The 24,699-nt window shown below is 43.4% G+C and overlaps 1 long non-coding RNA gene and 1 other non-coding gene across 2 annotated transcripts; both read left to right on the forward strand.

Annotated features, from left to right (window-relative positions):
• LOC112585528 lies at positions 1-23,382 on the forward strand. The gene is made up of 4 exons (XR_006551574.2): positions 1-1,351; positions 1,733-1,871; positions 2,028-2,190; positions 22,999-23,382. It is a non-coding gene; the product is annotated as an uncharacterized LOC112585528 (long non-coding RNA).
• Positions 1,398-1,471, forward strand: TRNAR-UCU. The gene has a single exon. It is a non-coding gene; the product is annotated as a tRNA-Arg (tRNA).
• Positions 23,383-24,699: the final 1,317 nt, after the last annotated feature.

Here is a 24,699-nt window from a genome sequence, read left to right on the forward strand (position 1 = left end):
AGGGCCCTTTAAGATCTTCTGATTGAAGCCCTTCATGTAGTCATGCTGTTCCTCACTTGGCCATCGCCTGTATCTTGAGCCATAATCGGAGGCAGGGGGCAGTGACCAGAGCTGTAGCCCTAGAAGCACACACTGAGGTTGGGGAGAAGGGGATTCTGAGCAGCACTTTACTCTAGTTGTAACCTTCTGAGTGGGACTGGGGTCATGAACACTGAATCAGAGTCTTTCGATCAATGTACTGTCATTGGAAACACAGAGGCCAGTTGTCCCCTGATGTGTCTGGGAATCAAATAGGATAAAATGAGCTGAAGGTGAGGTTAGAAGGACTTAGATTAGACTTTCAGAAGGACTGGCGTAGTGGAAACAGTGATTGTGGCATTGTTTTCTCTAGGAGGCTTTTAAAAATAGGAACTGTTTTATTTGATCTGGGGTAGGTATGGAAGTCTTTATATAAGGTTATGGAGTGATGGTCAGTTTGATTGTCTAGGGTCACCTCTAGCAAGCCCAAGCAGCTGAGAAATCCTCAGTCTTTAAGTAAGACAGACCTGGAGGAAAGAAAGGCAGACTTGGAGCTGGGGAAGGTGGGGGAAGGGAGGCAGGTATTGGTGGAGGGTTGCTGAAGACCATCTGTGTTTCATTACAGAGCTGCCACACTCACCCTCCCCCCGTGTGCCCTTCTTCCCACCTTCCCTCTCTGTCTCTGTCTCTCTCTCAAACGCACAGACCACTGCTCCGTCTCCACTCCTGTCCTTAATTCTAGAGAGGATGCTGAAGGAGCATCATATCAGACTCCCGTTCCTTCTTCCCAGGCTCCATAGATACAGCTCTCAAAGCTGAGGACTGTACCGTCTTCTGGAGCCCAGTTTCCCTGCCCGTCTTTGCTGCCGTTCACACTGTTTCTTTACGGAGGCAAGCTTCTTTGTCTCAGGGATCGAGGGTTTTCCTAAATCTCCCAGCTTTGCCCAGCCCCTGTCTGAGAATAGCTGGACTGGGATGAAACCACAAAGAGAGAGAGGGGTGGAGGTAGAGAAGGCTTCGGGTTTCTCTCCTGGACTGGGTGCACTCTGCTTAATTAGCATGAGAATAGAAAGACGGTCTCCCTACCTCCCTTAGGGATGGAGAGGAACTGAAGAGCAAAGACTCACGCTCTGTCCTACTCCATCAGAGATTCTGGGACTGGGGAAATGACCACTTTCACATTCCTCCGATCCTCTGCGGACCCCAGGACCCAGGGTACTGAGAAAAGCTTTGATGGAGCCGGCTGGTGGATCTCCACTCCAGATTTTCCAGCTGTCCCTGTCCCCCCACCGCTCAGAGAGCAGGATGCTGAGATGGCTCGGTGATGCAGAAGGTATGTGCTTTTTCAGTTCTGGTGCTGATGCTGTGTGTGTGGTGAGGTCTCTGTGGCGCAATGGACGAGCGCGCTGGACTTCTAATCCAGAGGTTCCGGGTTCGAGTCCCGGCAGAGATGGTCACCTGGCAGGTACCTCTTTTATTTTATATGCTGTCATGCTAGGTTGATAGTTATATTTATTCCTCTCTGGGGGCTCTGGGAAGAGAAAGAAAACCCCTTTCCTTAGGAATCCTGGACCTCCTCTCTTTTTCTGTCTCCTCCCTCTTTGTTCTTTCCCTGTTCCTTCCTTATTAATTTTCTATTGTCTAGCGAAGGCTCAGATGCCTGCTACATCTCTCCGCTCAGCCTGACACAGCCTTTGAATCCTTTGCTTCGCAGAAAAATCACTGGCAAAGAGTGACTGGGATGCCTGGCCATAGGTTTTGAAACCACTATGGCTCCATTCCTTTACCTCTGAGCACATGAAAAGGCAGATCATCCCATATGCTGATAAGGAAAAGTCCAGTTGTCCTCGAAGGTAACACTCACCTTGACCAAGATGGGTCAGGAGGTGGATGGGGTCCTGTAGAGGGTGAAGACCTGTGCTGTCTATGTCGGCTATCCTTTTGTATTCCAAAGGATAGGCTTTTGTGTGTGTGTGCTAAGGCTCATCACTCACTTCTTCCTCTACCAGGTGAGATGTGATCATTGTTCTTCATCTCAGTGGAATAAACTACACAGAAGCATGCTAATTATCAGCAGGAGACGAACTTGTCCCCAGAAAGTCAAGGTCTTACACTTCAGTGGTCTTGACTGCAAAGTTCCCAGCCTTTCCTGCTTGCCAGACAGGCTTTGAGGTTTGTATCGGAATGTTCTTTTCATAATTCTTGGTTTCCAGCAAGCAGTTTTCTCACCAGCTCGCTCATCCTGCATCCACTTCAGCTCTCTTTCCCTGCTTCATCTAATGGGCCACAGTCAGGAAGATTGGGAGCTTGGTCGAATTGGTTTTCTATTTTGGGCTGGTCTGGCTCTCTCTATTTCATATTGCAGCCTCTAGTCTATTAGCTAGAGGGAACCGCCTGAGCCGGGAACTGACCTCCACCTCAGGTGAACTCGGGAAACCTGAGGAGACTCACCTCTCCTCCTGACTGCTGGGGAGTCAGCATCTCTCCAACTCAGGGCTCTGGACAGGTGACCAGAGGACACGGCCAGCTGTCACTTGTGCTCTGAAGAAGCTGGGGTGGGGTGAGATAGGAGAATCCAATCCATGCTAAGAAGTGGGGAATTGATACGGCAGACAGGAGGACTCTGGACGGAGACCGATTTTTTTCTTTTTTTTTTTAGCTTGGGGACTTGTGCGCGTTTGCAGCAAGCTGAAACTCCTGAAATTCTTTTGAAGTTAGTCTGGTACTTTTAAAGGGACTTAGGAATTTTGCAATAAGAACCAATACAGCTTTACCTTCCTGAGTTACTTTGATGGAACACCAGTTCTGATATTAACTCTTTCCTGACAGCCCGATGGATATGGCCTTTGGACATGAAATCCCTGGACAGCCCTTCTGGAGCCTTTTATTTTTAGCTCAGCTTATCCTAGATCTTTTTGCGTTAAGGTCAGGCCTGAAAGGAAAAATTGGTCTGTGTGTGTGGATAGGGGCATGGGGGGTTGTATGGAAGGAGTTTACAGAAGAGGCATTTCGGAGTTTTCAGCCATAATCCAGAATATTACCTACATCTTTCTAGTCCACCCCTCACTCCCCTGCATCATTCTATTATAATGGTGCTGCTGAATGCTAACAGTTTCTAGCACTGTGAAAGTTTGGGACAAGGGTATACATTCATCATAGTTCACTCTAAGCTTTTCTTGATTCTGGAAGCTCTCTATGAATGTATTCTTTATGAAATGTAGTCTTTATGAAATTGTGGGAGCTGGGGTGGGATGTGTGCCCAAGTAGGCAGTGAATTGAGATTCGTTCAAGTGGTTGATCAGGGTGCAATGTAGCCAGCTCCTCAGGTCAAGCTTCTTCCAAGAAGCCAAGTTTCCAAGCCTCTCTGATCTTTAACGTGCTTATTTATTAAAGCAAAATTGTACTGTCCATCTTCCAGATGTGAAAATGAACGAGAAAGTCCATTGTACAGCTCTATATAGCTCTGTAGAGCTGCGTGCAAGTGTATAGGTTTTGTTAGTTTGGGGGTTGCTTTTGTCTCACTCTTCAGCATGAAGAAAAGGTGCCTGGCCAGAGAGTAGGGGAATGAAAGGCTCTGAATGATCAGCCGCTGCCTGGGACCTCCAGGGTGGCTGTATGCCACCAGCCGGGGCTGGTACTGACCTGTGCTGCCCTAACAGAGAGGACGGAATGGGCTTTCTAGCTGGTGGAGTCCTTCAGAGGGCAGAGGGCCCCTGTGTTCCTTACGTAGGTGACTTCATCTCAGCCAGGTAGGTAGAGGTCCCCACTGGCTACACCACTGAAGGGAGCTAAAAGCTTCCACTTATTTAGGCATCACCCAGCTTTTAGCTCCCTCAGCTTCTGAGGGGTGATGTTTTGGGAACTTATAGAAGAACATCACCAGGACCAGTGGCAAGATTTTCCAAATTGGTAAAAATTCCTATATATGTGCTAGCAACATTTTTCTTAACACAAGAGACAGAATTTTTTAAATTTATGAATATCATAATTATTACATTTTAAAGGTACTCAGAATATAAAATAGAAATGGGTAGATTGTTTTTTTTAATAAAGTCACTTCACTGTAGGACTCAAATGCTTCACAGGTGCTGAAAATGGCCATTAATTACAAAGTGTGCAGACAGGATATATCTTATTTATTATTGTATTCTCACCACTTGAAATATGGTCAGCATTTGATGGATATGTTTGAAAGAATTAATGCTGACTTACATTGGCTATAAATTATGTAGATAAAAAAGAGAAAGAGCCATAGCTCCTAGGGATCGGGAACACAGGCAATGTCTTCTTGCATGAATTCATCCACTTTACAAATATTTATCAAGCACCCACTTTATGCCACTTTCCAGGCACAGCGATCCAAAATAGCATTTCCCACTTCCCTCATGGAGTGCATATTTCTGTGACAGAGACAAAGAATAGGTAGGTAAATAATATTATGGTAGAATTGTAGGTAGAGGTACCTGCTGCAGGAATCGATGATAAAAGAGTGATGTGAAGCCTGGTGGTCATGGAAGACTTTCCCAGGAGGTGGCATGTGAGTGGAGAGTAAATGAAGCAAGAGAGCTCAATGAAATCCAGATGATGGGCATTCCAAACAGAGAAACAGCAAGAGCAGAGAGCCTGAGGTGGGCATGAGCTTGAAGACTGAGGGAAAGTACAAAGGTTAGTGTGGCTGGAGCGGAGATGGTGATGAAGAGAGTCAAGCTCAGAGATTAATATGGGACATATGGGAACTTCCCTAGCAGTGCAGTGGCTAAGATTCCATGCTTCTAATAAAGGGGCATGGGTTCAATCCCTGATTAGGGAACTAAGATCCCACATGCCATGGTAGTGTGGTTAAAAAAAAAAATTCGGGGCATGTCATACAGGATAATGTACTCAACCCCATCACAGCCAACTCTGCCTTGTGTGTTAAGTCTAGTATCTCCTCACTTTTCCTTTACTATCCTGCAATGAATTTATAGGTAATACAACTTATAAGTATAATTAAAACAAATCAATAAAATTCCTTTTTTTGAAATGTAAGGAAATGTAATAAACACTATGTATTTTAATACATAAATGCCACACTAGCAGTCTTATACCTATATGAAGAATCACCTCCAATGCAATAACTATAGATGCAGATATGCAAAAAAAAGTGCAGGTATATTATAAATACCACAAAGAATATCAACCATTAGCAGTGTTGTGATTTTCCAAACTGGTACACACTTGTTGATAAATTTATGATCAAAATAAATTAAATATTCTTGCAAAGCAGGCACCATTTTGCATTCCTGAATATTTTAGGAAATTTGAAACCATGCAGAAAGCTGTATTTATATGGAAAAATGAGATAGACTTTAGGTCCAGACACCAGCAACTAGCCTTTCAGTAGGTCATTCAAAAGAAGTGCACCACATGAGGCAGGTCTTCTTTGTGTGAGATGCATCTACATATTGCAGGACACACGAATCCCAGGTTCCTTTCCTCTCTGTAGCTAGTTCAGTTCAGTTCAGTTGCTCAGTCGTGTCCGACTCTTTGCGACCCCATGAATCGCAGCACACCAGGCCTCCCTCTCCATCACCAACTCCTGGAGTTCACCCAGACTCAGTGGTACCCAATCATTACAGAAACAAAGCAAAAAAAAAAAAAAAAAAAAAAACTCCACCAAATTTTCAAATCACTGCTGCTGCTGCTGCTGCTAAGTCACTTCAGTTGTGTCCGACTCTGTGCAACCCCATAGACGGCAGCCCATCAGGCTCCCCCGTCCCTGGGATTCTCCAGGCAAGAACACTGGAGTGGGTTGCCATTTCCTTCTCTAATGCTTCATGAAAGTGAAAAGTGAAAGTGAAGTTGCTCAGTCGTGTCCGACTCTTAGCTATTGCAGACCAAGTGGTAAGTCTTGTAGATCAAGCTTTCCTTCATGCTAATGAAAAGTCATTGGTGGGTTTGAGCAGAGGGGTGGTGGGATCTGATTTATGTGTTGAAGGGTTAATTTTGACTGTTGGTAAAGAATAGCCTGTGTTGGGGAGAAGGGAACGTTTTCTGGTCTGCTGGTCACAACACCTTTTAGAAGCAGCTGGGTGTGGCACTGTGGTTCCCAAGTGACACCACTAGAAATGGAGGGTTTTATAGCAACGTCCACCTACAAAAGTGATCTGTCATTTCTGGAGAGCTAGCCTGGCATGGATCATTTATAGTTTGTCTAGGAGCTAGTTAGTTTATTGTCCTTACAGTGATTCCACTTACTAGCAAAACTGTTCATTTTTGTTTGCATTTAAAAGCCATAGGAAGTGGAACCTACTCCCCTAAACATGATTTCAGTGTTTATGTCTTTTTTCAGTTCCTATAAATTGTAATGGAACAGAACATCTTTAGACGTCTTTGTGTCCTCCTTGGAAGATGTAGCTTTTTGCTTCTGTAATGTAAGGTTGTCCTATGATGGTTCTACTGAGAGAATGGACGGTGGGCGAGACACAGAGTCTTATGATACGAGAAGCGGGAGACACAAGCATAGCGGAGGAAACAACTGTTTGGGGACGACAGGGACCTGGGTCTGCATCAGCGGTCTTGCTGTCCACTTGTGTAACTTTGGGCATGCACTAGGTTTCTTGAGCCTTGGTTTCCTCTTCTAGAAGATCCAACTAATATCTAGAATTAAATAAGGTAAAATGGAAAAGGGTCTGGATAGGTAGATCCATAATAGGTGCAGAAACAAACACTAGCTTCCTTTGTTTACAGATGGTTTGTCCAACCAGCCTTCTTCAGATTGAGAGTTTCAAGCTAGTTTCTTGGAGATCATGTGTGAGGCTCTGGGGATTTAGCCATGGACCACATGTCTCCATACCTTGAAAATGCTTGGGCGCAGTGAAGTGCTAGAGGGAGTAAGAAATGCATGATGCATCTCACAGTCATCACCACCAACAGACTGTCTCCCGTGCTCACTAGGAAGCTCTGGACTTCTCTATGGGGCTCTGAGCATAGAAGCTTGCAGGGATCATTAGTCCAGTTCTGGGAACAAGGTTTCACAGGCCCCATGGAGAGGGTCATGTGAAGTCTTTTCAACGAGGAGAAATGCTGGGCTTTAAAGCCAGGTATGAGCACCAGGGTGTCCAGAGACCAGACAGATTCCTGCGGAGCTGGGAGGAAGTAGGAGCCCAGAGGTTGGCTGCTGTGTTCCTGGCCAGGGCACTTCCTGGGAGCTGCCTGCCATGGACCCAGCCCAGTCCTGAGTTTTGGAGGAGCATCATCTGTGAATCACTAACAGCCCCTAATAATCTTCCTTTTGCTACATCTATAGTCCACTTTTGAGGAGGGCCATGGAGAAGGCAATGGCACCCCACTCCAGTACTTTTGCCTAGAAAATCCCATGGATGGAGGAGCCTGGTAGGCTGCAGTCTATGGGGTCGCTAGAGTCAGACACGACTGAGTGACTTCACTTTCACTTTTCACTTTCATGCATTGGAGAAGGAAATGGCAACCCACTCCAGTGTTCTTGTCTGGAGAATCCCAGGGACAGGGGAGCCTGGTGGGCTGCCGTCTATGGGGTCGCAGAGTCGGACACGACTGAAGCGACGCAGCAGCAGCATGGTTCCATCCAAAATAGCAGACAATTTAGAACCAATTATACGTATTTTGAAGGAATATGCAGCTTATTTTCTTTTCTAATTATGCACAAGCTTCCAACAGTACTTTAACATTTTTTTTTTTTTTACTTAACTGTGCCCCTAACAGTGGAGGAGAGTGATTTTTTTTTACCCCCAGATGTCAGGAAGCAGAGACTAAAGTGGTTTTTGACAAGTACAATATTTCTTTGAAGTCTTATGCTTCATGCTATATTTTAGTACAGTTTGGGGGTTCTACTTCATTATATCTGCATTTTTAGGTACATAAATAATTATCTGGCTGCAAACTTTATAGTAAAAATAGTGCCTGGCATGTCCCACATATGAGTATCTGGTATATACTAGTTATAAAAGCACAGAAATATCTTAATATTAAAAATGAGCTTGTGACCCCTGAGTATTCACTCAGAGACTCCGGGGCAGGTAGCCTGGAGACAGCTTAAGTATACAGAAATGTGACGGAGAATGAATATTCATTCAGTTACTCATTCAACAAATACTTAGCGCCTACTGTGTGCTAAGCATTGAGCTAGGTGCTGGCGGGGATGCAAGGATGAACAAAGAGAGGCACAGATTATCACGCAAATACATTGTAGAATTGCAACTACAAATGAAGAGGCAGACGATAGAGGGGAGGACGTTTATGATAGAGGGAGCTGACCTCCTCGGAGGGGCCAAGGAGAGCTTCTTCCAGGAAATGTCTCTTGACTTGACTCTGAAGATCAGTAGGAAATAACCAGGCAGAGAATGAAGGAAAGAGCTTTCCAGACAGAGGAACAGAGAGCACAGAGGTCTCATGGTGGGAGAGAGAATAAATGGCTAAAAAGCGAGTGTGGTTTGACTTCAGAGAGGCAGGCAGAAAGAGGCATGAAATGAAATTGGAGAGAGACAGGAAGCTGACCCACAGGGCTTTGTCATGACTGTAGGGGTTTTGTCTTTATCCGAAAAACAGGGCGAAACCACTGAAGGGTTTTAAGCCAAAGAATAACGTGATTAGCTTTGCATTTTAGAATGATTGCTCCAGCTGCTGTTCAGAGGACAGGGTGGAAAGGTGCCAAGACAGACACTGGAGCTGAATAGCAGTTCAGAAGTCGTTGTGAGAAGTGAGGTTAGCTTGGATTGGGCGATGGTGGTGGTGGTGTAGTTAGAGACAAGTAGATGGGGAGAAGGCAATGGCACCCCACTCCAGTACTCTTGCCTGGAAAATCCCATGGACGGAGGAGCCTGGTAGGCTGCAGTACATGGGGTCGCTAAGAGTCAGACACGACTGAGCGACTTCACTTTCACTTTCACTTTTCACTTTTCACTTTCGTGCATTGGAGAAGGAAATGGCAACCCATTCCAGTGTTCTTGCCTGGAGAATCCCAGGGACAGGGGAGCCTGGTGGGCTGCCGTCTACAGGGTCTCACAGAGTCAGACACGACTGAAGCGACTTAGCAGCAGCAGCAGCAGCAGCAGATGGGTTTTAGAGATATTTATGAGCAAAAATGTGCAGGATTTGGTAGTAGATTGGCAATGGTACAAAGAGGAAGGAGCTGTCAAAGGGGACTCCAACATTTCTGGCTTGCCTACTATTGACCATGACAGGAAAACCCTGCAAGAAGGCCAGGTTTGGGGTAGGTGAGCTCAGCTCTGAGCTTCTAACTTTGAGGTGCTTTGAAGCTAAGAGCTGGGTCAGGGTCTGAATCAATGATTTAATTTTGGGAGTCATCTGCATGTTGGTGGAATTTGAAGCCAAAAGTGTGAATGAGATCACACAAGAGAAAGAGTAGAGTGAGAAGGACCTAAGAATGAGCTAAGAAAAACTCTACTGTTTAATGGCACAGTAGAAAAAGAGAGAAGCAATGGCAAGGGAGGTGGGAGGGAAACCAGAATATCATTTCTGAATTCAAAGGAAGGGAGCATTTAAAAGGGACTTGATTGAGTACCACGTGCCACTGCAGAGCCAAGAATAAGCAGAACTAAACTTATCCGTTAGAGTAAGATATGTGAAAGCCGGTGGTAGGTTTTTTTTCACTTTCTAAGGAGTAAAAGGGCAAGAAACCAGATTGGGGTGCAGAGAGAAGGGGAAGGGAGGATGAGGAGAGAACACAGAAAGGCCACTCTTAGACATCTGGCTGAGAAGGGATGAAGGAAGGCTGGTGAGCTGGAAGGCAGGAAGAGCCAAACAAGAGTGTGTTTTTGTTTTTTATTTTTAAAACTTTTCACTTTGGAAATTTTCAAATGTAAATAAATTCAACAGAGTAGTATTATGAACCCTCATGTGCCCATCACTTGGTTTCAGCAATGATTAACTCACGGTCAAACCTGTACCTATATGTCCACCCATTTTATCTGTGTTGTCAGTGGGAGAGACTTGAGCTGTTTGAAAAACTCCTGGGGAGGAAATCACTGAGAAGGAGAATCCGAATAGTCAAGAGAAAGAAATAGAGAAGAAAATGATGCTTAGGGTTTCTGAGAAAGTGAGAGGGGCATAGGATGTAGAGCATGCTAAAAGGGAGTTGCTTTGGTGCCTGGAGAGCCACCTTCTGTCTTGCTGAAGGAAGGAAGGAGGGCAAGGTGATAGGATGGGTGCAGATGCAGATTTGCTTATTGGCATCTGGAAGATAAGACAGTTCCACCTGCTGATGCAGCTGGCTCCTCCTCCTCCTCTCCCTCCTCCTTGTCCTTCTTTTGAAGGAAGTGATCATGCCATCTTCTGAGAGTAATTGGGAAAAAGAGGATGTTGGTGTTTAAAGAGACCATAGAAATCTGGGTTAGTGATTGTGGAGAGAGAGAGAATGATGATATAGCAGAGGAGGGTGGAATATTTACTAGACGGTATTAAAAGACCAATTTGGAGGAGACAGACTGGCTCTGAGAAACAGATCCAAGTTCACATACATATATATGTATATTTGTATTTCTGGCTTGTTAGTGTGAGCCTTCATAATATGCTGTTACTCTAGTCCCCCGTGGAAGAATGTGTTCAGGTACAATGTATTTACATGTTCCACAGAGTGCATGGAACTCCACAATCTCCTGAGTGTGTAAGTAGTATATATATATGTAGGGAAGTGATTTTAATTCTTAAAATGTACGTGTGTCTAACCTGGAGAAGGAAATGGCAACCCATTCCAGTATTCTTGCCTGGAGAACCCTCATGGACAGAGGAGCCAGGCGGGCTACGGTCCATGGGGTTGAAAAGACTGAGAGACACACAGCATAGGTGTGTCTAACAGCACATTTGGAGAAGGCAATGGCACCCCACTCCAGTACTTTTGCCTGGAAAATCCCATGGACGGAGGAGCCTGGTAGGCTGCAGTCCATGGGGTCGCTAGAGTTGGACACGACTGAGCGACTTGACTTTCACTTTTCACTTTCATGCATTGGAGAAGGAAATGGCAACCCACTCCAGTGTTCTTGCCTAGAGAATCCCAGGGACGGGGGAGCCTGGTGGGCTGCCGTCTATGGGGTCGCACACAGTCTGACACGACTGAAGCGACTTAGCAGCAGCAGCAACAGCATATTGGAGCTTGTGTTTCACATTAATTGGTTCAGGGCGCCACCTGCTGGAAATCTTACTTAACAGTACCAGCCTGGGTTTTCCAGTTTTAGATGCAAAATCTAAACTCTTTTTTTCTCTGAAGTCAGTGTTCTTGCATACAGCATTTCCCTTATGACATGTGGGCTTCATTTATTAGATACTCTTTTACTGTTTTATTTGTGTGTCAAGTCACAGACATTAAACTATGTTCTTTTCTGAGTTGCTTTTGGTCAAGGATCACATCTATCCCATTTCAGCGCATGTGTTGTCTGTAAATCTCATCCATGATCCGTATACAAAAGAATAGAAATAAAATGTCAGACTTAAGGAGCAGATTATTGGCTAAAGGTGTATAAAGCATAGGAGATAGAGTCCAATTTTATCCAGATTAAGAGATGTCTTATTTAGTAATCCCTCAAATTCAGATGTTGTCTATAGTATCCTATCACAAATTCTTCTCTTCTAGGTTCTTAAAGTAAAATATGTATTTCTCCATAGTTTCCAAAGTGACCCTTCAGGAAACCAGTCTGATATAAAGTATCCTTTTCATTGTCTATCTTAATCTGAATATATTATCATTCAAAACTTTTCTCCAAGATCTTTAGGTAACACTGTTAAACTGCTTCCAGTTTCTAGGTTTTTGTCAAATAATTCTTTTCCTTTGAATTAAATTACTCTATGGGAGAGTTCTGGGATAAATCACTCTTTTTTTTATTAGTTTTTTTTAAAAAAATTTCTATTTCATTTTAAATTGGAGAATAATTATTTTACAGTCTTGTGATGGTTTCTGTCATAGATCAACAGGAATCAGCTGCAGGCATACACATGTCCCTCCCTTCTTAAACCTCCTACCTCTCCATCCCACCCCTCTAGGTTGTCACAGAGCTGGCTTTGGGTTCTTTGCATCATACAGCAAATTCCCACTGGTTATCTGTTTTACATGTGTAAATATATATGTTTCAGTACTACTCTCTCAAGTCATGCCATCCTCTCCCTCCTCCGCTGTGAACAAAAGTCTGTTCTTTACGTCTGAGTCTCCTTTGCTGCCCTGCAAACAGGTTCATCCATGCCATCTTTCTAGATTCCATATATATGCATTAGTATACTATATTTGTCTTTCTCTTTCTAACTTACTTCACTCTGTATAATAGGCCCTCGGTTCATCCACCTGATTAGCACTGACTCAAATGTGTTCCTTTTTATAGCTGAGTGATATTCCAATTTGTATGTGTACCACACCTTCTTTATCCATTCTTCTGTTGAAGAGCATCTAGGTTGCTTCCATGTCCTCACTATTGTAAATAGCTGCAATGAGCTAGTGCTTCAGTGAACATTGGGATACATGTGTCTTTTTCAGTTATGGTTTCCTGAGAGTGTATGTATGGATGTGAGAGTTGGACTGTGAAGAAAGCTGAGTGCCGAAGAATTGATGCTTTTGAACTGTGGTGTTGGAGAAGACTCTTGAGAGTCCCTTGGACTGCAAGGAGATCCAACCAGTCCATCCTAAAGGAGATCAGTCCTGGGTGTTCTTTGGAAGGACTGATGCTAATGCTGAAACTCCAGTACTTTGGCCACCTCATGCAAAGAGTTGACTCATTGGAAAATACTCTGATGCTGGGAGGGATTGGGGACAGGAGAAGAAGGGGACGACAGAGGATGAGATGTCTGGATGGCATCACTGACTCGATGAACATGAGTCTGAGTGAACTCCGGGAGTTGGTGATGGACAAGGAGGCCTTGCATGCTGCAATTCATGGGGTCAAAAGAGTGGGACACTACTGAGTGACTGAACTGAACTGAGAGTGTATGCCCAGTAGTGGGATTTCTGGGTCATATGGTAGTATTATTCCTAGTTTTTAAAGGAGTCTCCATACTGTACTCCACAGTAGCTATATCAATTTGCATTCCCACTAACAATGCAAGAGGGGTCCCTTTTCTCCCCACCCTTCCAGCAATGGATAAATCACTCTTAATTGCTTCTTCTCCTTTAATTCAGTCAACTCTTAATTATGGTCATTTTTTTCATATACAAATAATCATGATTCACAGGGAATTTAGAGAAATGCCAGTATAAAGTACTGAGTTATTCACAAGAAAAGTAGCATTTGTTCATTTACTCAGCCAGTCCTCATTAAGTGCTTACTGTGTGCCAGGAACTTGGGGAAGCAATGGGAGGATGTGGGGAGCAGGACAGACATGATTCCGATCCTTAGAGAGCTCGCTGTACAATGTGGAAGGCAGACATTGATTATAGCATCCCAACATGTTCTGGTGAGCCCTCTGCTAAAAGAAATTCAGAGAATGTCATGGAATATCTGGAAGGCTGAGAGTCATGGAAGTCTCCCTTGAAGAAGTGGTATGAAGCCATGGAGGAAAAGGAGAGCAAAAAAACTCCAGGAAGGCTATGGGACAGGAGCCAAATGCTGAGAGCCGGATTATGGAGGGGCTGATAAATCTTTCTATGAAGTTTGGATTTTATTATAAGAACAGATACCAGCAATGGAAAATTTTAACAGTTTGTGTATGAATGGCAGCAGGGGTGGCCACACTCAGATATGGATTTTGGAAAGATTATTCTAGCTGAAGTTTGGAGAAGGTCTGGAGGGAAAACCCTGATGGGACATAAGTTTCAAGGTATGTGTGATGTGGCATTGGCTTACATTAGGACAGTGGAGAAGGAGACAAGTGAGTGAATCTGAGAGATATTTAAGATGTTGAACAGATAAGACTTGGTGGAAATTGGTTGTAAGGCGTCAAAGGAAGAGACAAGTCTAGAATGGCTCCCAGCTTTCTGGCTTGAACAAAAGGAGGTGCCCTTAGTGAGACAGCAAGTACTGGACAAGATGTAGATTCTCAAGGCCAGAGAAAGTGAGTATTCCCCCTTGGACATGTTGAATTTGAGCTGAAGGCAATGGCACCCCACTCCAGTACTCTTGCCTGGAAAATCCATGGACAGAGGAGCCTGGTAGGCTGCAGTCCATGGGGTCGCTAAGAGTCAGGAACGACTGAGCGACTTCACTTTCACTTTTCACTTTCCTGCATTGGAGAAGGAAATGGCAACCCACTCGAGTGTTCTTGCCTGGAGAATCCCAGGGATGGGGAAGCCTGGTGGGCTGCCATCTATGGGGTCGCAGAGAGTCGGACACGACTGAAGCGACTTAGCAGTAGCAGTAAGGAGTATTGGTAGATATGTCTAGTGAATAATTAGATATATGAGCCTGGAGCACTGGGGAGGAATCTGGGCTGGAGATACAAGTCAGGATGATCAGCCTGTTGAGAGTAAATTGATGTTTTGGAAGTGGTCAATACCTCACCAAACATAAAGAAAATAAGAATGACTAAGGAGCCTTCAGGAACACATCTTTTAAGGCAAGAGGGATGGTACGGGGAGGGAGGAAGGAGGGGGGTTCAAGATGGGGAACACGTGTATACCTGTGGCGGATTCATGTTGATGTATGGCAAAACCAATACAATATTGTAAAGTAATTAACCTCCAATTAAAATAAATTTATATTAAAAAAAAATTAAAAAAAAAAAAAGAGGGGGAAGCCAACCCAGAAGACCAGCCAGTGAGGCTGGGAGACAACCAGGAGGGCCAGTGCCAGAGCCAATGGTAAGAAGCTTAAAAAAAAAAAAAGAAAAAAAGATGTGCAGCAGTGGCCAAAATTGCTGATAACAACTGATGTTTTTCTTTAAGATTTAGTGACACGTACGTGGCCTTGTCCAGTGCAGGTCCAGTGAAGGGACACAGTCAATTTCAGTGAGTTCACATACAAGTAAGGGATGAGGAAGTGGGAGCAGTGAGTGCAGAAAATGAAAATATCTGTTGTAAACTGGAGTTTAGGGACTCAGTGGGAATTGGCAGGAGAGGTATGGTTAGGGAGAAATACTGTTGTTGCTTGTTCTTTGGAAAGAAAAGGGTTGAGAATGTTGCAGTGCTCACAGAAATTATCCCATAAAGAAAGAAAGGCTGAAGGGAACAAGAGAGGAAGTATTCACTTGATAGTTTAGTCCCTAAGAAGGCAGCCAGAGATAATAAATACATAAATAAATAATTTGCTGTGCCCCTTTTTTGTATACAGAAACTGTCCTAGGAGCATTATCTCATTTGACTCTTATGCAGCCTCTCTGAGAAGTTCTATTATTATTAGCCCATTTCTTCGAGATGTGGACACTGAGGCACAGATAGGTACCAAGGCCACACAGTACATGGTGGGGCTGGGATTCATATTGGGGTATGTGACTTGAGACTTGTACCCTTGATCACAAGGCCCTGTTGTGGGATCCACAGCCTACCTGGAGCCATAAATGGGAGGTGTCCACCCTTGCTCTTGTAAGAGGTCTGAGGGGGAGGGGCTGGTCTGGATGCAGATAGGTGTCAGATTGGTTGGCATTATTAATTCCTTAGGGATGCCATAATAAATTACCCCACTCTGGGTGGTGTCGGAGAAGGCAATGGCAACCCACTCCAGTACTCTTGCCTGGAAAATCCCATGGACGGAGAAGCCTGGTGGGCTGTAGTCCATGGGGTCGCAAAGAGTCAGACACAACTGAGCAACTTCACTTTCACTTTTCACTTTCATGCATTGGAGAAGGAAATGGCAACCCACTCCAGTGTTCTTGCCTGGAGAATCCCAGGGACGGGGGAGCCTGGTGGGCTGCCGTCTATGGGGTCACACAGAATCGGACACGACTGAATCGACTTAGCAGCAGCAGCATCTGCTCTCCCTCCCTCTGAAGGGGTCCCTAGTCTGGGGGTCTCTGCCTCTATCTTCACTTAGTTGGCTTCTCTGTATCTCAGAACTCTTTCTGCCTTTTAAGAGACCTGTCGTTTAATGTAGGGCTCACCTCAAACCCAGGATGATCTCATCTTGAGACTCTTAATTACATCTGCAATGATTCTTTTTCCAAATAAGTTCACAGATTTTGAGGGTTAGGATCTGGACATATTTTGGTGGGGGAGGGGGTACTATTCAACCCACTACAGTTAGAAAGATGAAGGAGTTTCTGTCTGATGGATCCCTGTATTCTATGGAGTAGAGTATGAGTACTGTTCTGAGAGTGAACTCAGAAGTAGAGGGGTCAAGTATCTGAGGAGTGAAGAAATCTGGCAGTGATTATTATTGAAATGTGGAGAGTCGACTGAATAGGAAACACAATATGTTTGTGGAGCAGCGTGAAGAATGCAGATAAAGTTTGTTATCATTAATTTATAGCTGTGTGATTTTCTCTAACAGCAATTTGCAGCCGGGTGCACGCATGGAGAAAGCTGACAGATGAAATGACAGGAGTTACAGTCAAGAGGGCGGGGCATGGATGGGGGGGAAGCAGGACAGAGGAGGAGGGTTAGGGTACTGGCGGGGCGGGGGGTGGGGGAGCTCTGTCTATAGGAGCAAAGCTGGGTGTGTATGGAAACAATATCCAAGGAGAACTAATAGATGGGTCAAAAAGCAGGTGAAACCCTAAGAGCAATTCAGTGAACTATCTATAGTGCTACAAGGTTATTCTCAGAGTGTGGAGTATTTGATTGTATTGTTTTACATGAGGAAAAGAATCTGGTTGCAGTAGAGGCAAAAGAAGGTTAATGGAAATGGACAAGTCAAGAGAGAAGACAGGGATATAACAAACTAGAAACAGATTCAAGGTTATAGAGAACAGTGGTTACCAGGGAGAAAGGTGATAGAGGGGTAAGGGATTATGGGGTACAAACTACTGTGTATAAAATAAGTACGTTTTAAGGATATGTTGTGCATCACGGGGAATATAGCCAGTGTTTTATCATAAGTCTGCTGCTACTGCTAAGTCGCTTCAGTCGTGTCCGACTCTGTGTGACCCCATAGACAGCAGCCCACCAGGCCCCGCCGTCCCTGGGATTCTCCAGGCAAGAACACTGGCGTGGGTTGCCATTTCCTTCTCCAATGCAGGAAAGCGAAAAGTGAAAGTGAAGTCGCTCAGTCATGTCCGACTCTTAGCAACCCCATGGACTGCAGCCTACCAAGCTCCTCTGTCCATGGGATTTTCCAGGCAAGAGTCCTGGAGTGGGTTGTCATTGCCTTCTCAGTATCATCTATAAAAATACTAAATGATTATGTTGCACACCTGAAACTGATATAATGTTATAAATCAACTATACTTCAATTATTTTTTTAAAAAAGTGAAGGCAAGATTCAGGACAGGCCACCCATGTGAACACAGAGTCACACAGAAAAACAACAGGCCCTGGGTGGCAAATGCTGCTGATGGTGTGATGTTTGACCTGGGACTCAGTGGTTAGAAGAGGCTATTGAGGTGGGTGCCATTCCCTTGGAGTGACACTGGATGCTGTGTTATTGAAGATTCTAAGAGGAACAGAACCAATAGAGAGAGAGAGAGAGAAAGTGTGTGTGTGTGTGTGTGTGTGTGTGTGTGTGTGTATTTACAGAGAGGGAGGGAGAGAGAGAGTTATTGATTGATTTATTATTAGGAACTTATGTGATTATGGAGGCTGAGAAATTCAGACCAAAGAGAATAGATAATATAGTTCCATTCCAAGGCAGAAGACTGATGTTCTAGCTTGAGGACAGTCAGGCAGAGAAGAAGAATTGTTTCTTAGCCTTTTATTCAACTCAGGTTGTTAACAGATTGGATGGAGCCCATCATAGGGGGAGGGGCAATTTGCTTTACTCAGGCTACAGATTCAAATGTTAATCTTATCCAGAAATACCTCCACAGATACACCCAGAAATGATGTTTGACCAAAGATCTGAGCACTCCCTGCCCCACTCAAGTGGATACATAAAATTGACCTCCACAAACACCTTGATTACATGAATAGTCTTACTCTACTGGTCTTAGTCTCCCTGATTTTAAATGAAGGGTAAAAAAGATTATTACTAAAGGTCCCTCTAATTTTAACTTTCGTGTTTTGCAGTATAATTTCAAACCCTTAGGGTGGGAAGAAAGTGTTAGTCGCTCAGTCATGTCCAACTTTTTGTGACTCCATGGACTATAGCCCATCAGGCACCTCTGTCCATGGAATTCTCCAGGCAAGAATACTGGAGTGGGTAGCCATTCTCTTCTCCAGGGGATCTTTCTGACCCAGGAATTGAACTTGGGTCTCTTGCATTGTAGGCAGATTCTATACCATCTGAGCCACCAGGGATATCCTGGTAGAAGGGTGGAAATAAACATCATGTTAAAATTCTCCTTAACTAAACATAACTCAGAAATAACTCCTGTGAATCCACAGATCTTAGAAACTAATGATTATACTCAAATTCTGGCTAATACTCACTATTTACCTGCTTAAAAAAAAACACATTTATTTATTCTTGATTACACTAGGTCTTCGTTGCTGCATGCGGGCTTTCTCTAGTTTCTACCAGTGGGGGCTGCTCTTCGTTACGGTGCACTGGCTTTTCACTGCAGTGGCTTCTTTTGGTGAAGAGCACAGGCTCTAGGTGCGTGGGCTTCAGTAGTTGTGGCTGTTAAGTTTAGTTGCTCCATGGCATGTGGAATCTTCCTGGACTAGGGATTGAACTTGTGTCCCTGCATTGGCAGACAGATTTTTATCCCCTGCGCCACCAGGGAAGTCCTCTTAAAAAAAACAACAACAAAAAAAACCATAAAAGTCTCGACAAAACTTTCAACAGCACAACCACAGAAACTTCTCCTTCCTTTCCCACAGAAACCATTAACACATGGTTCCAAAATCTCCCTGGGCAACAAGAACTAGTTCTGGGTTGTTCTCTGTCTTCTCTGAGTGTGGATTAAGTGATATTGTGACAGGATAGCAGTCATCTCAGGTGAGTCCCTCATTTAGGTCAGTGTAGCAAACTTGCCTGCAAACAATGAATTCCAAGTTGTTACCTTTGCTTGAAATCTGTGCATTTTATAGGCGGGCTGAATATTTCTTTTTAAGTAGGTGTATCTGAAAATAATAAATGCAGTCCTTCCTGGAAGCAGAGGGTTGGGATGAGAGGACATTTTGAAGCATAGTACATTTGCCTAGTTTGGGGTTAAGGAAAGGAGAGTGGAAGTTCAGCCCTCAGTGTACACGCTTCTGCTGGAGGAGTTAGATAGAGAAGAATCTTCTCAGATTGGCACACTTTATCTTTACTCCACTTGGAATGCCCTTCCTCCGTTTCCTCTCCTGATGACTTGAAACAACCTCTGAAATGTCAGACTCCTTTAGGTAGCTTTTCTTGGCTTCCCTTCCCACCCACTCTCATCTAGATCAGGTGCCCTCCCTTTGTCTGCCTGTCACCTCCTGTGTGTACGTCTGTCATGGCGTTCCCCGTGGCATATTTACTTGTCTTTTATTTCTGTCTCCCCGACACAATGGCTGACACATGAGGCGATAAATTCATTTATACTGAAGTCATTTAATTGTGTACTTTTGATGAATTTGTCATTATCTTGCTCCCTTTGCTATGTCTGGCAACTATTTTATATCAGTCACTATACTAGCAACTAGGAGCATACAGATAAACAAAACATAGGGGGTTCTGATACTTGTGAAGTGTGTATTCAGGTAGGAGAGACTGACAAAGAGGAAAGCAGTAGAAGAAAAGTAAATAAGGTGGCCACTATTTGTAATTACTATGTCACAAAGGGAATAAATGAGAGACAGACAGAGACTGATGGGTGAAGGTACTCTGGGTAAAATGAGTAACAAGCCTCTCCCAGTTGGTGATGCAGGAGAGAAATAGGGAGGCAAATACTTCAGGCAGAGGAAACGGCAAGAGGAGGAGCTCAGTTAAATGTGGATGGCGTAGAATGAGCCAGGCATCCTGGAAAGACATAGGAGTGGGATCACTCAGAGATGCTACCCATAGTTAAGAGTTAGGACTTGGGAGACCAGTGAGGAAGTGCTGCAGGAGCACCATCAGTGAAGGGGATAGTACTGTCTTGGAGTCATGCAAGGGCAGTAAAGACAGAAGAATGTAGGCTTCAGATTATGTGTTAAAAATAAAAAGTGGTCATGTTTTTGATAGTTTAGATGAGAATGATGAAGGAAAGAAAGGAATCAAGGATGTCTCTCTGAAGTAATGGATTGCTGTGTACTGATTTGGGAAGATTTGGAAGAAGGAGAAAGAAACAGGCTCAAGATCCTACTGTACAGCATAGGGAACTATATTAATATCCTGTGATAAACCATATGGAAAAGAATATGAAAAAAGAGTATATATGTATGTAAAACTAACTGAATCACTTTGCTGTATAGCAAAAATTAGCACGACATTGTAAATCAGCCTTTGGTCACCTAATCTATGACAAAGGAGGCATGACTATACAATGTTGAAAAGACATCCTCTTCAATAAGTGGTGTAAAAACTGGACAGCTACATATAAAAGAATGAAATTAGAACATTCCCTAACATCATGCACAAAAACAAGCCCCAAATGGATTAATGACCTAAGTGTGAGACCAGACACTATAAAAGTCTTAGAGGAACATGTAGGCAGAACACTCTTTGACATAAATCACAGCAAGATCTTTTTTGATTCACCTCCTAGAGTATTGAAAATAAAAACAAAAATAAACAAAAGGGACCAAATTAAACTTAAAAGCTTTTGCATAGCAAAGGAAATCATAAACAAATGAAAAAAAAAACAAACTTCTGAGTGGGATAAAATATTTGCAAATGAAGCAACCAAAAAGGGATTAATCTCCAAAATATACAGACAGTTCACTCAGTCAAAAATGAGTGGAAGATTTAAGTAGACATCTCTCCAAAGAAGACCTACAGATGGCCAACAAATGCATGAAAATATGCTAAACATCACTATTAGAGAAATGCAAATCAAAACAACAATGAGATACCACTTCACACTGGTCAGAATGGCCATTATTAAAAATCTACAAACAATAAATGCTGGAGAATATGTTGAGAAAAGGGAACCCTCCTACACTGTTGATGGGAATGTAAATTGGTTGGTTCAGTCACTATTGAGGACAATTTGGAGGTTCCTCAAGGGGTCACACAGAGTTGGACATGACTGAAGTGACTTAGCAGCAGCAGCAGCAAAAAACTAAAAATAGAACTCTTATATGATCCAGGAACCCCACTTCTGGGCACATATACAGGGAGGAAACCATAATTAAAAAATGACATATGCACCCCAATGTTCTTTGCAACACTATTTACAACAGCCAGGACATGGAATCAATCTAAATGTCCATCAACAGAGGAATGGATAAAGAAGATGTGGTCCATATATACAATGGAATATTACTCAACCATGAAAATGAATGAAATAGTGCTATTTAAAGAGACATGGATAGACCGCGAGATTGTCATACAGAGTGAAGTAAGTCATAAAGGGAAAAGCAAACATCATATAATATTGCTTATATATGGAGTCTAGAAAAATGTACAGATGAACTTATTTGCAAAGCAGAAATAGAGACAGATGGAAAGAACAAATGAATGGATACTGAGGTGGGGAAGGGAGGGCTGGGATGAACTGGGAGATCGGGATTGAGATATATACACTGCTGCTGCTGCTGCTAAGTCACTTCAGTCGTGTCTGACTCTGTGCGACCCCATAGATGGCAGCCCACTAGGCTCCACTGTCCCTGGGATTCTCCAGGCAAGAATACTGGAGTGGGTTGCCATTTCCTTCTCCAATGCATGAAAGTGAAAAGTGAAAGTGAAGTTGCTCAGTCATGCCCGACTCTTAGTGACCCCATGGACTGCAGCCTACCAGGCTCCTCCATCCATGGGATTTTCCAGGCAAGAGTACTGGAGTGGGGTGCCATTGCCTTCTCTGATATATACTCTACTATGTATAAAATAGATAACTAATGAGGACGACAGAGGACGAGATGGTTGGATGGCATCACCAACTCAATGGACATGAGTTTGAACAAGCTCCAGGAGATACTGAAGGACAGGGAAGCCTGGCGTGCTGCAGTCCATGAGGTCACAAATAGTCGGACATGACTGAGCGACTGAGCAACAATAATGAGGACCTACTATATAGCACAGGAAACTCTATTCAGCGCTATATGGTGACCTAAATGGAAAGGAACTCCAAAAAAGAAGGATATCTGTATACCTATAAATTAATCACTTTTCTCTGTGGCAGAAAGTGACACAACATTGTAAAGCAACTAAACACCAATAAAACTTTTAAAAAATGTAAGTCAACTATATTTCAATAATAAAAAAAAAAAAAACAGGCTCAAGAGGAAGATAAGTGTTCTATTTACATTTGAGATATGTGTAAATTTTCCAAGAGAAGGCTAGTAGGTAATAGAAGCAGGTAGTTGGATACGAGTTTTAAGCTCAGAAGAGCTCAAAGACTTCACTTGTAAATTTAAGAGGCCTCCGCATAAAGATCCTACATAGATCTGTGGAAATTGACAAGGCTATTTAGAGAAGAAAACAGAGAGAGAAGAACAAAGAGGGCTCAGATCAGTTCTTTGGACCTCCCTGATTCGGCATTTGAGTAAAGGAGGAACCATTCAAAGAAACTGAGAGAAACAGCCAGTAAAAGAGAAAGTAATTTTAGGAAGCAAAAAAGAGTTTCAAGGAAGAGGAAATACCGTTGCTGAGAAGTTCAGTAGGATGACTGAGAAATGTCCACTGAACGTTTTACACATTGGGGTCATGGGTACTTTGGCAAGAACTGTTTAATTGAGAAGTGAGAGCTGAATTTAGGTTTCAGTAGCACAAATTTGAGTTAGAATTCAGGAATCGAGGCAGTGTATGTCCAGAATCACACTTTTCAAGAAGTTTGGCTATAAAAGAGCTCTGAGAGATGGACCAGGAGTTACGGGGAGGTGTGGATCAGTGAAGGATTGTTGTTATATTCTTAAGGAGAGATCATGATTATAGTTTTTTTTTTTGCCAGTGAAGATAATCCAGGAGAGAGGGAGAAGTTGGAGGTTCTGAAGAGAAAAGATCATGGTAAGGCTTGATGTCTTCTAGGATTTAAGAAACAATGGCACCCAGTGCCAAAGGGAAAAGATGAGCTTCGAGAGGGAAGAAGGATGTGATGAAGGCCAGTGAATAGGTGAGTTCATAGGTAAGATGTGGGGCTTCACCTCCAGTGGCTTCTATTCTTCTAGACTGAAGAATGAGGTGAAACCATGAGCAATGAGTGAACAAGTGCTTGGACCTGTTCTCTTTCTCATGGCATGAAACTAATTTTGCCAGTTCTTAAGATAGTCAAGGGCCTCCCTGGTGGCTCAGTGGTAAAGAATCTGCTTATCATGCAGGAGATGCAGAAGACATGGGTTCGATCCCTGGGTTGGGAAGATCCCCAGGCGGAAGGTATGGTAACCCACTCCAGTATTGTTGCCAGAAAAATCCCAGGGATCGAGGAGCCCAGTGGGCTACAGTCCATAGGGTCACAAAGAGTCAGACACAACTGAAGCGACTAAGCCCACAAGATACTCAACTAGAATTGGCAATATTTCATAGAAACCTGGAAGGTCACTGCTCTTTGGCTTTTTAGCTCTTTTTTTTGGCAGGGACAGATTCCTCTTCATCTATGCTTTTTCTTTTCTGAAATTAGTTTGTGTGGTAGTTAATAGTTTTTTGATGAGATTCAAAATTCCGTATCAATCATTGCCCCTCAATCATGCTGCAGGGGTGAAGGCTAGCCAGGAAACCTGGCTGTGTGTGGTGGGAAGAATTGATTGTCACAGTTTCTAGGTGGGGCTTCTTAAAGGCTTTGGAGGAGACAGGTGTATGAGAAAGAGAAAGCATTTGTGCAGGAGAAAAGAAAAATGGAAATGATAAAAAGGAAAGATTAAGTTTTGCCATGTGCTGCACAATACCTAACACTCATATCTATCTTCCACAGAACATTTAATAAAATTTGTGCTACTTGTCAAAGTTGACACTGCTGCTTCCTGGGCTCAGTGTGGAGTAACAGCAGAGGCTACCCAAGGGATAGCCCATGCACATTTGGGTTACATTAATTTTTTATTGTGAAATAAATTATTCATAGCCAAGGATGTATATAGAATATATGAACAGTTTAAGATGCATAATTACAATCATAAAATAAGCACTCAAGTTCCAACTAGCCAACTTAAAAAGAGAACATTGCCAGTTCCTCTGAAGATGCTTGGGCGAACCTCCTCAATGGTGAGAGATTAGTGGCTCAGTCATTTTGGACTTTGATGACCCCATAGACTAGCCCACCAAGCTCGTCTGTCCATGGGATTCTCCAGGCAAGAATATTGAAGTGGGTTGCCATTCCTTCTCCAGGGGATCTTCCTGACCCAAGAACTGAACCTGGGTCTCCTGCACTGCATACAGATACCTTACTGACTGAGCTACGAAGGAAGCCTCAATGGTATCCCTCTCCTACTTCCAGAGGTAACAAATCACCCCCTTAGTTTTCTTTATTACTAAATAATAATATGTTGTTGTTGTTCAGTCGCCAACTTGTGTCCAATTTTTTGTGACCTCATAGACTGCAGCACACCAGGCTCCCCTGTCTTTCATTGTTTTCATTGTGTTTCATTGTTGAAAGACAGGCTCCCCTGTCTTTCATTGTCTTTCAAAGTTTGCTCAAATTCATATCCATTGAGTCAGTGAC

This window comes from Bubalus bubalis, chromosome 6 (assembly GCF_019923935.1).
Source record: "Bubalus bubalis isolate 160015118507 breed Murrah chromosome 6, NDDB_SH_1, whole genome shotgun sequence".
Lineage (NCBI taxonomy): Eukaryota > Metazoa > Chordata > Mammalia > Artiodactyla > Bovidae > Bubalus > Bubalus bubalis.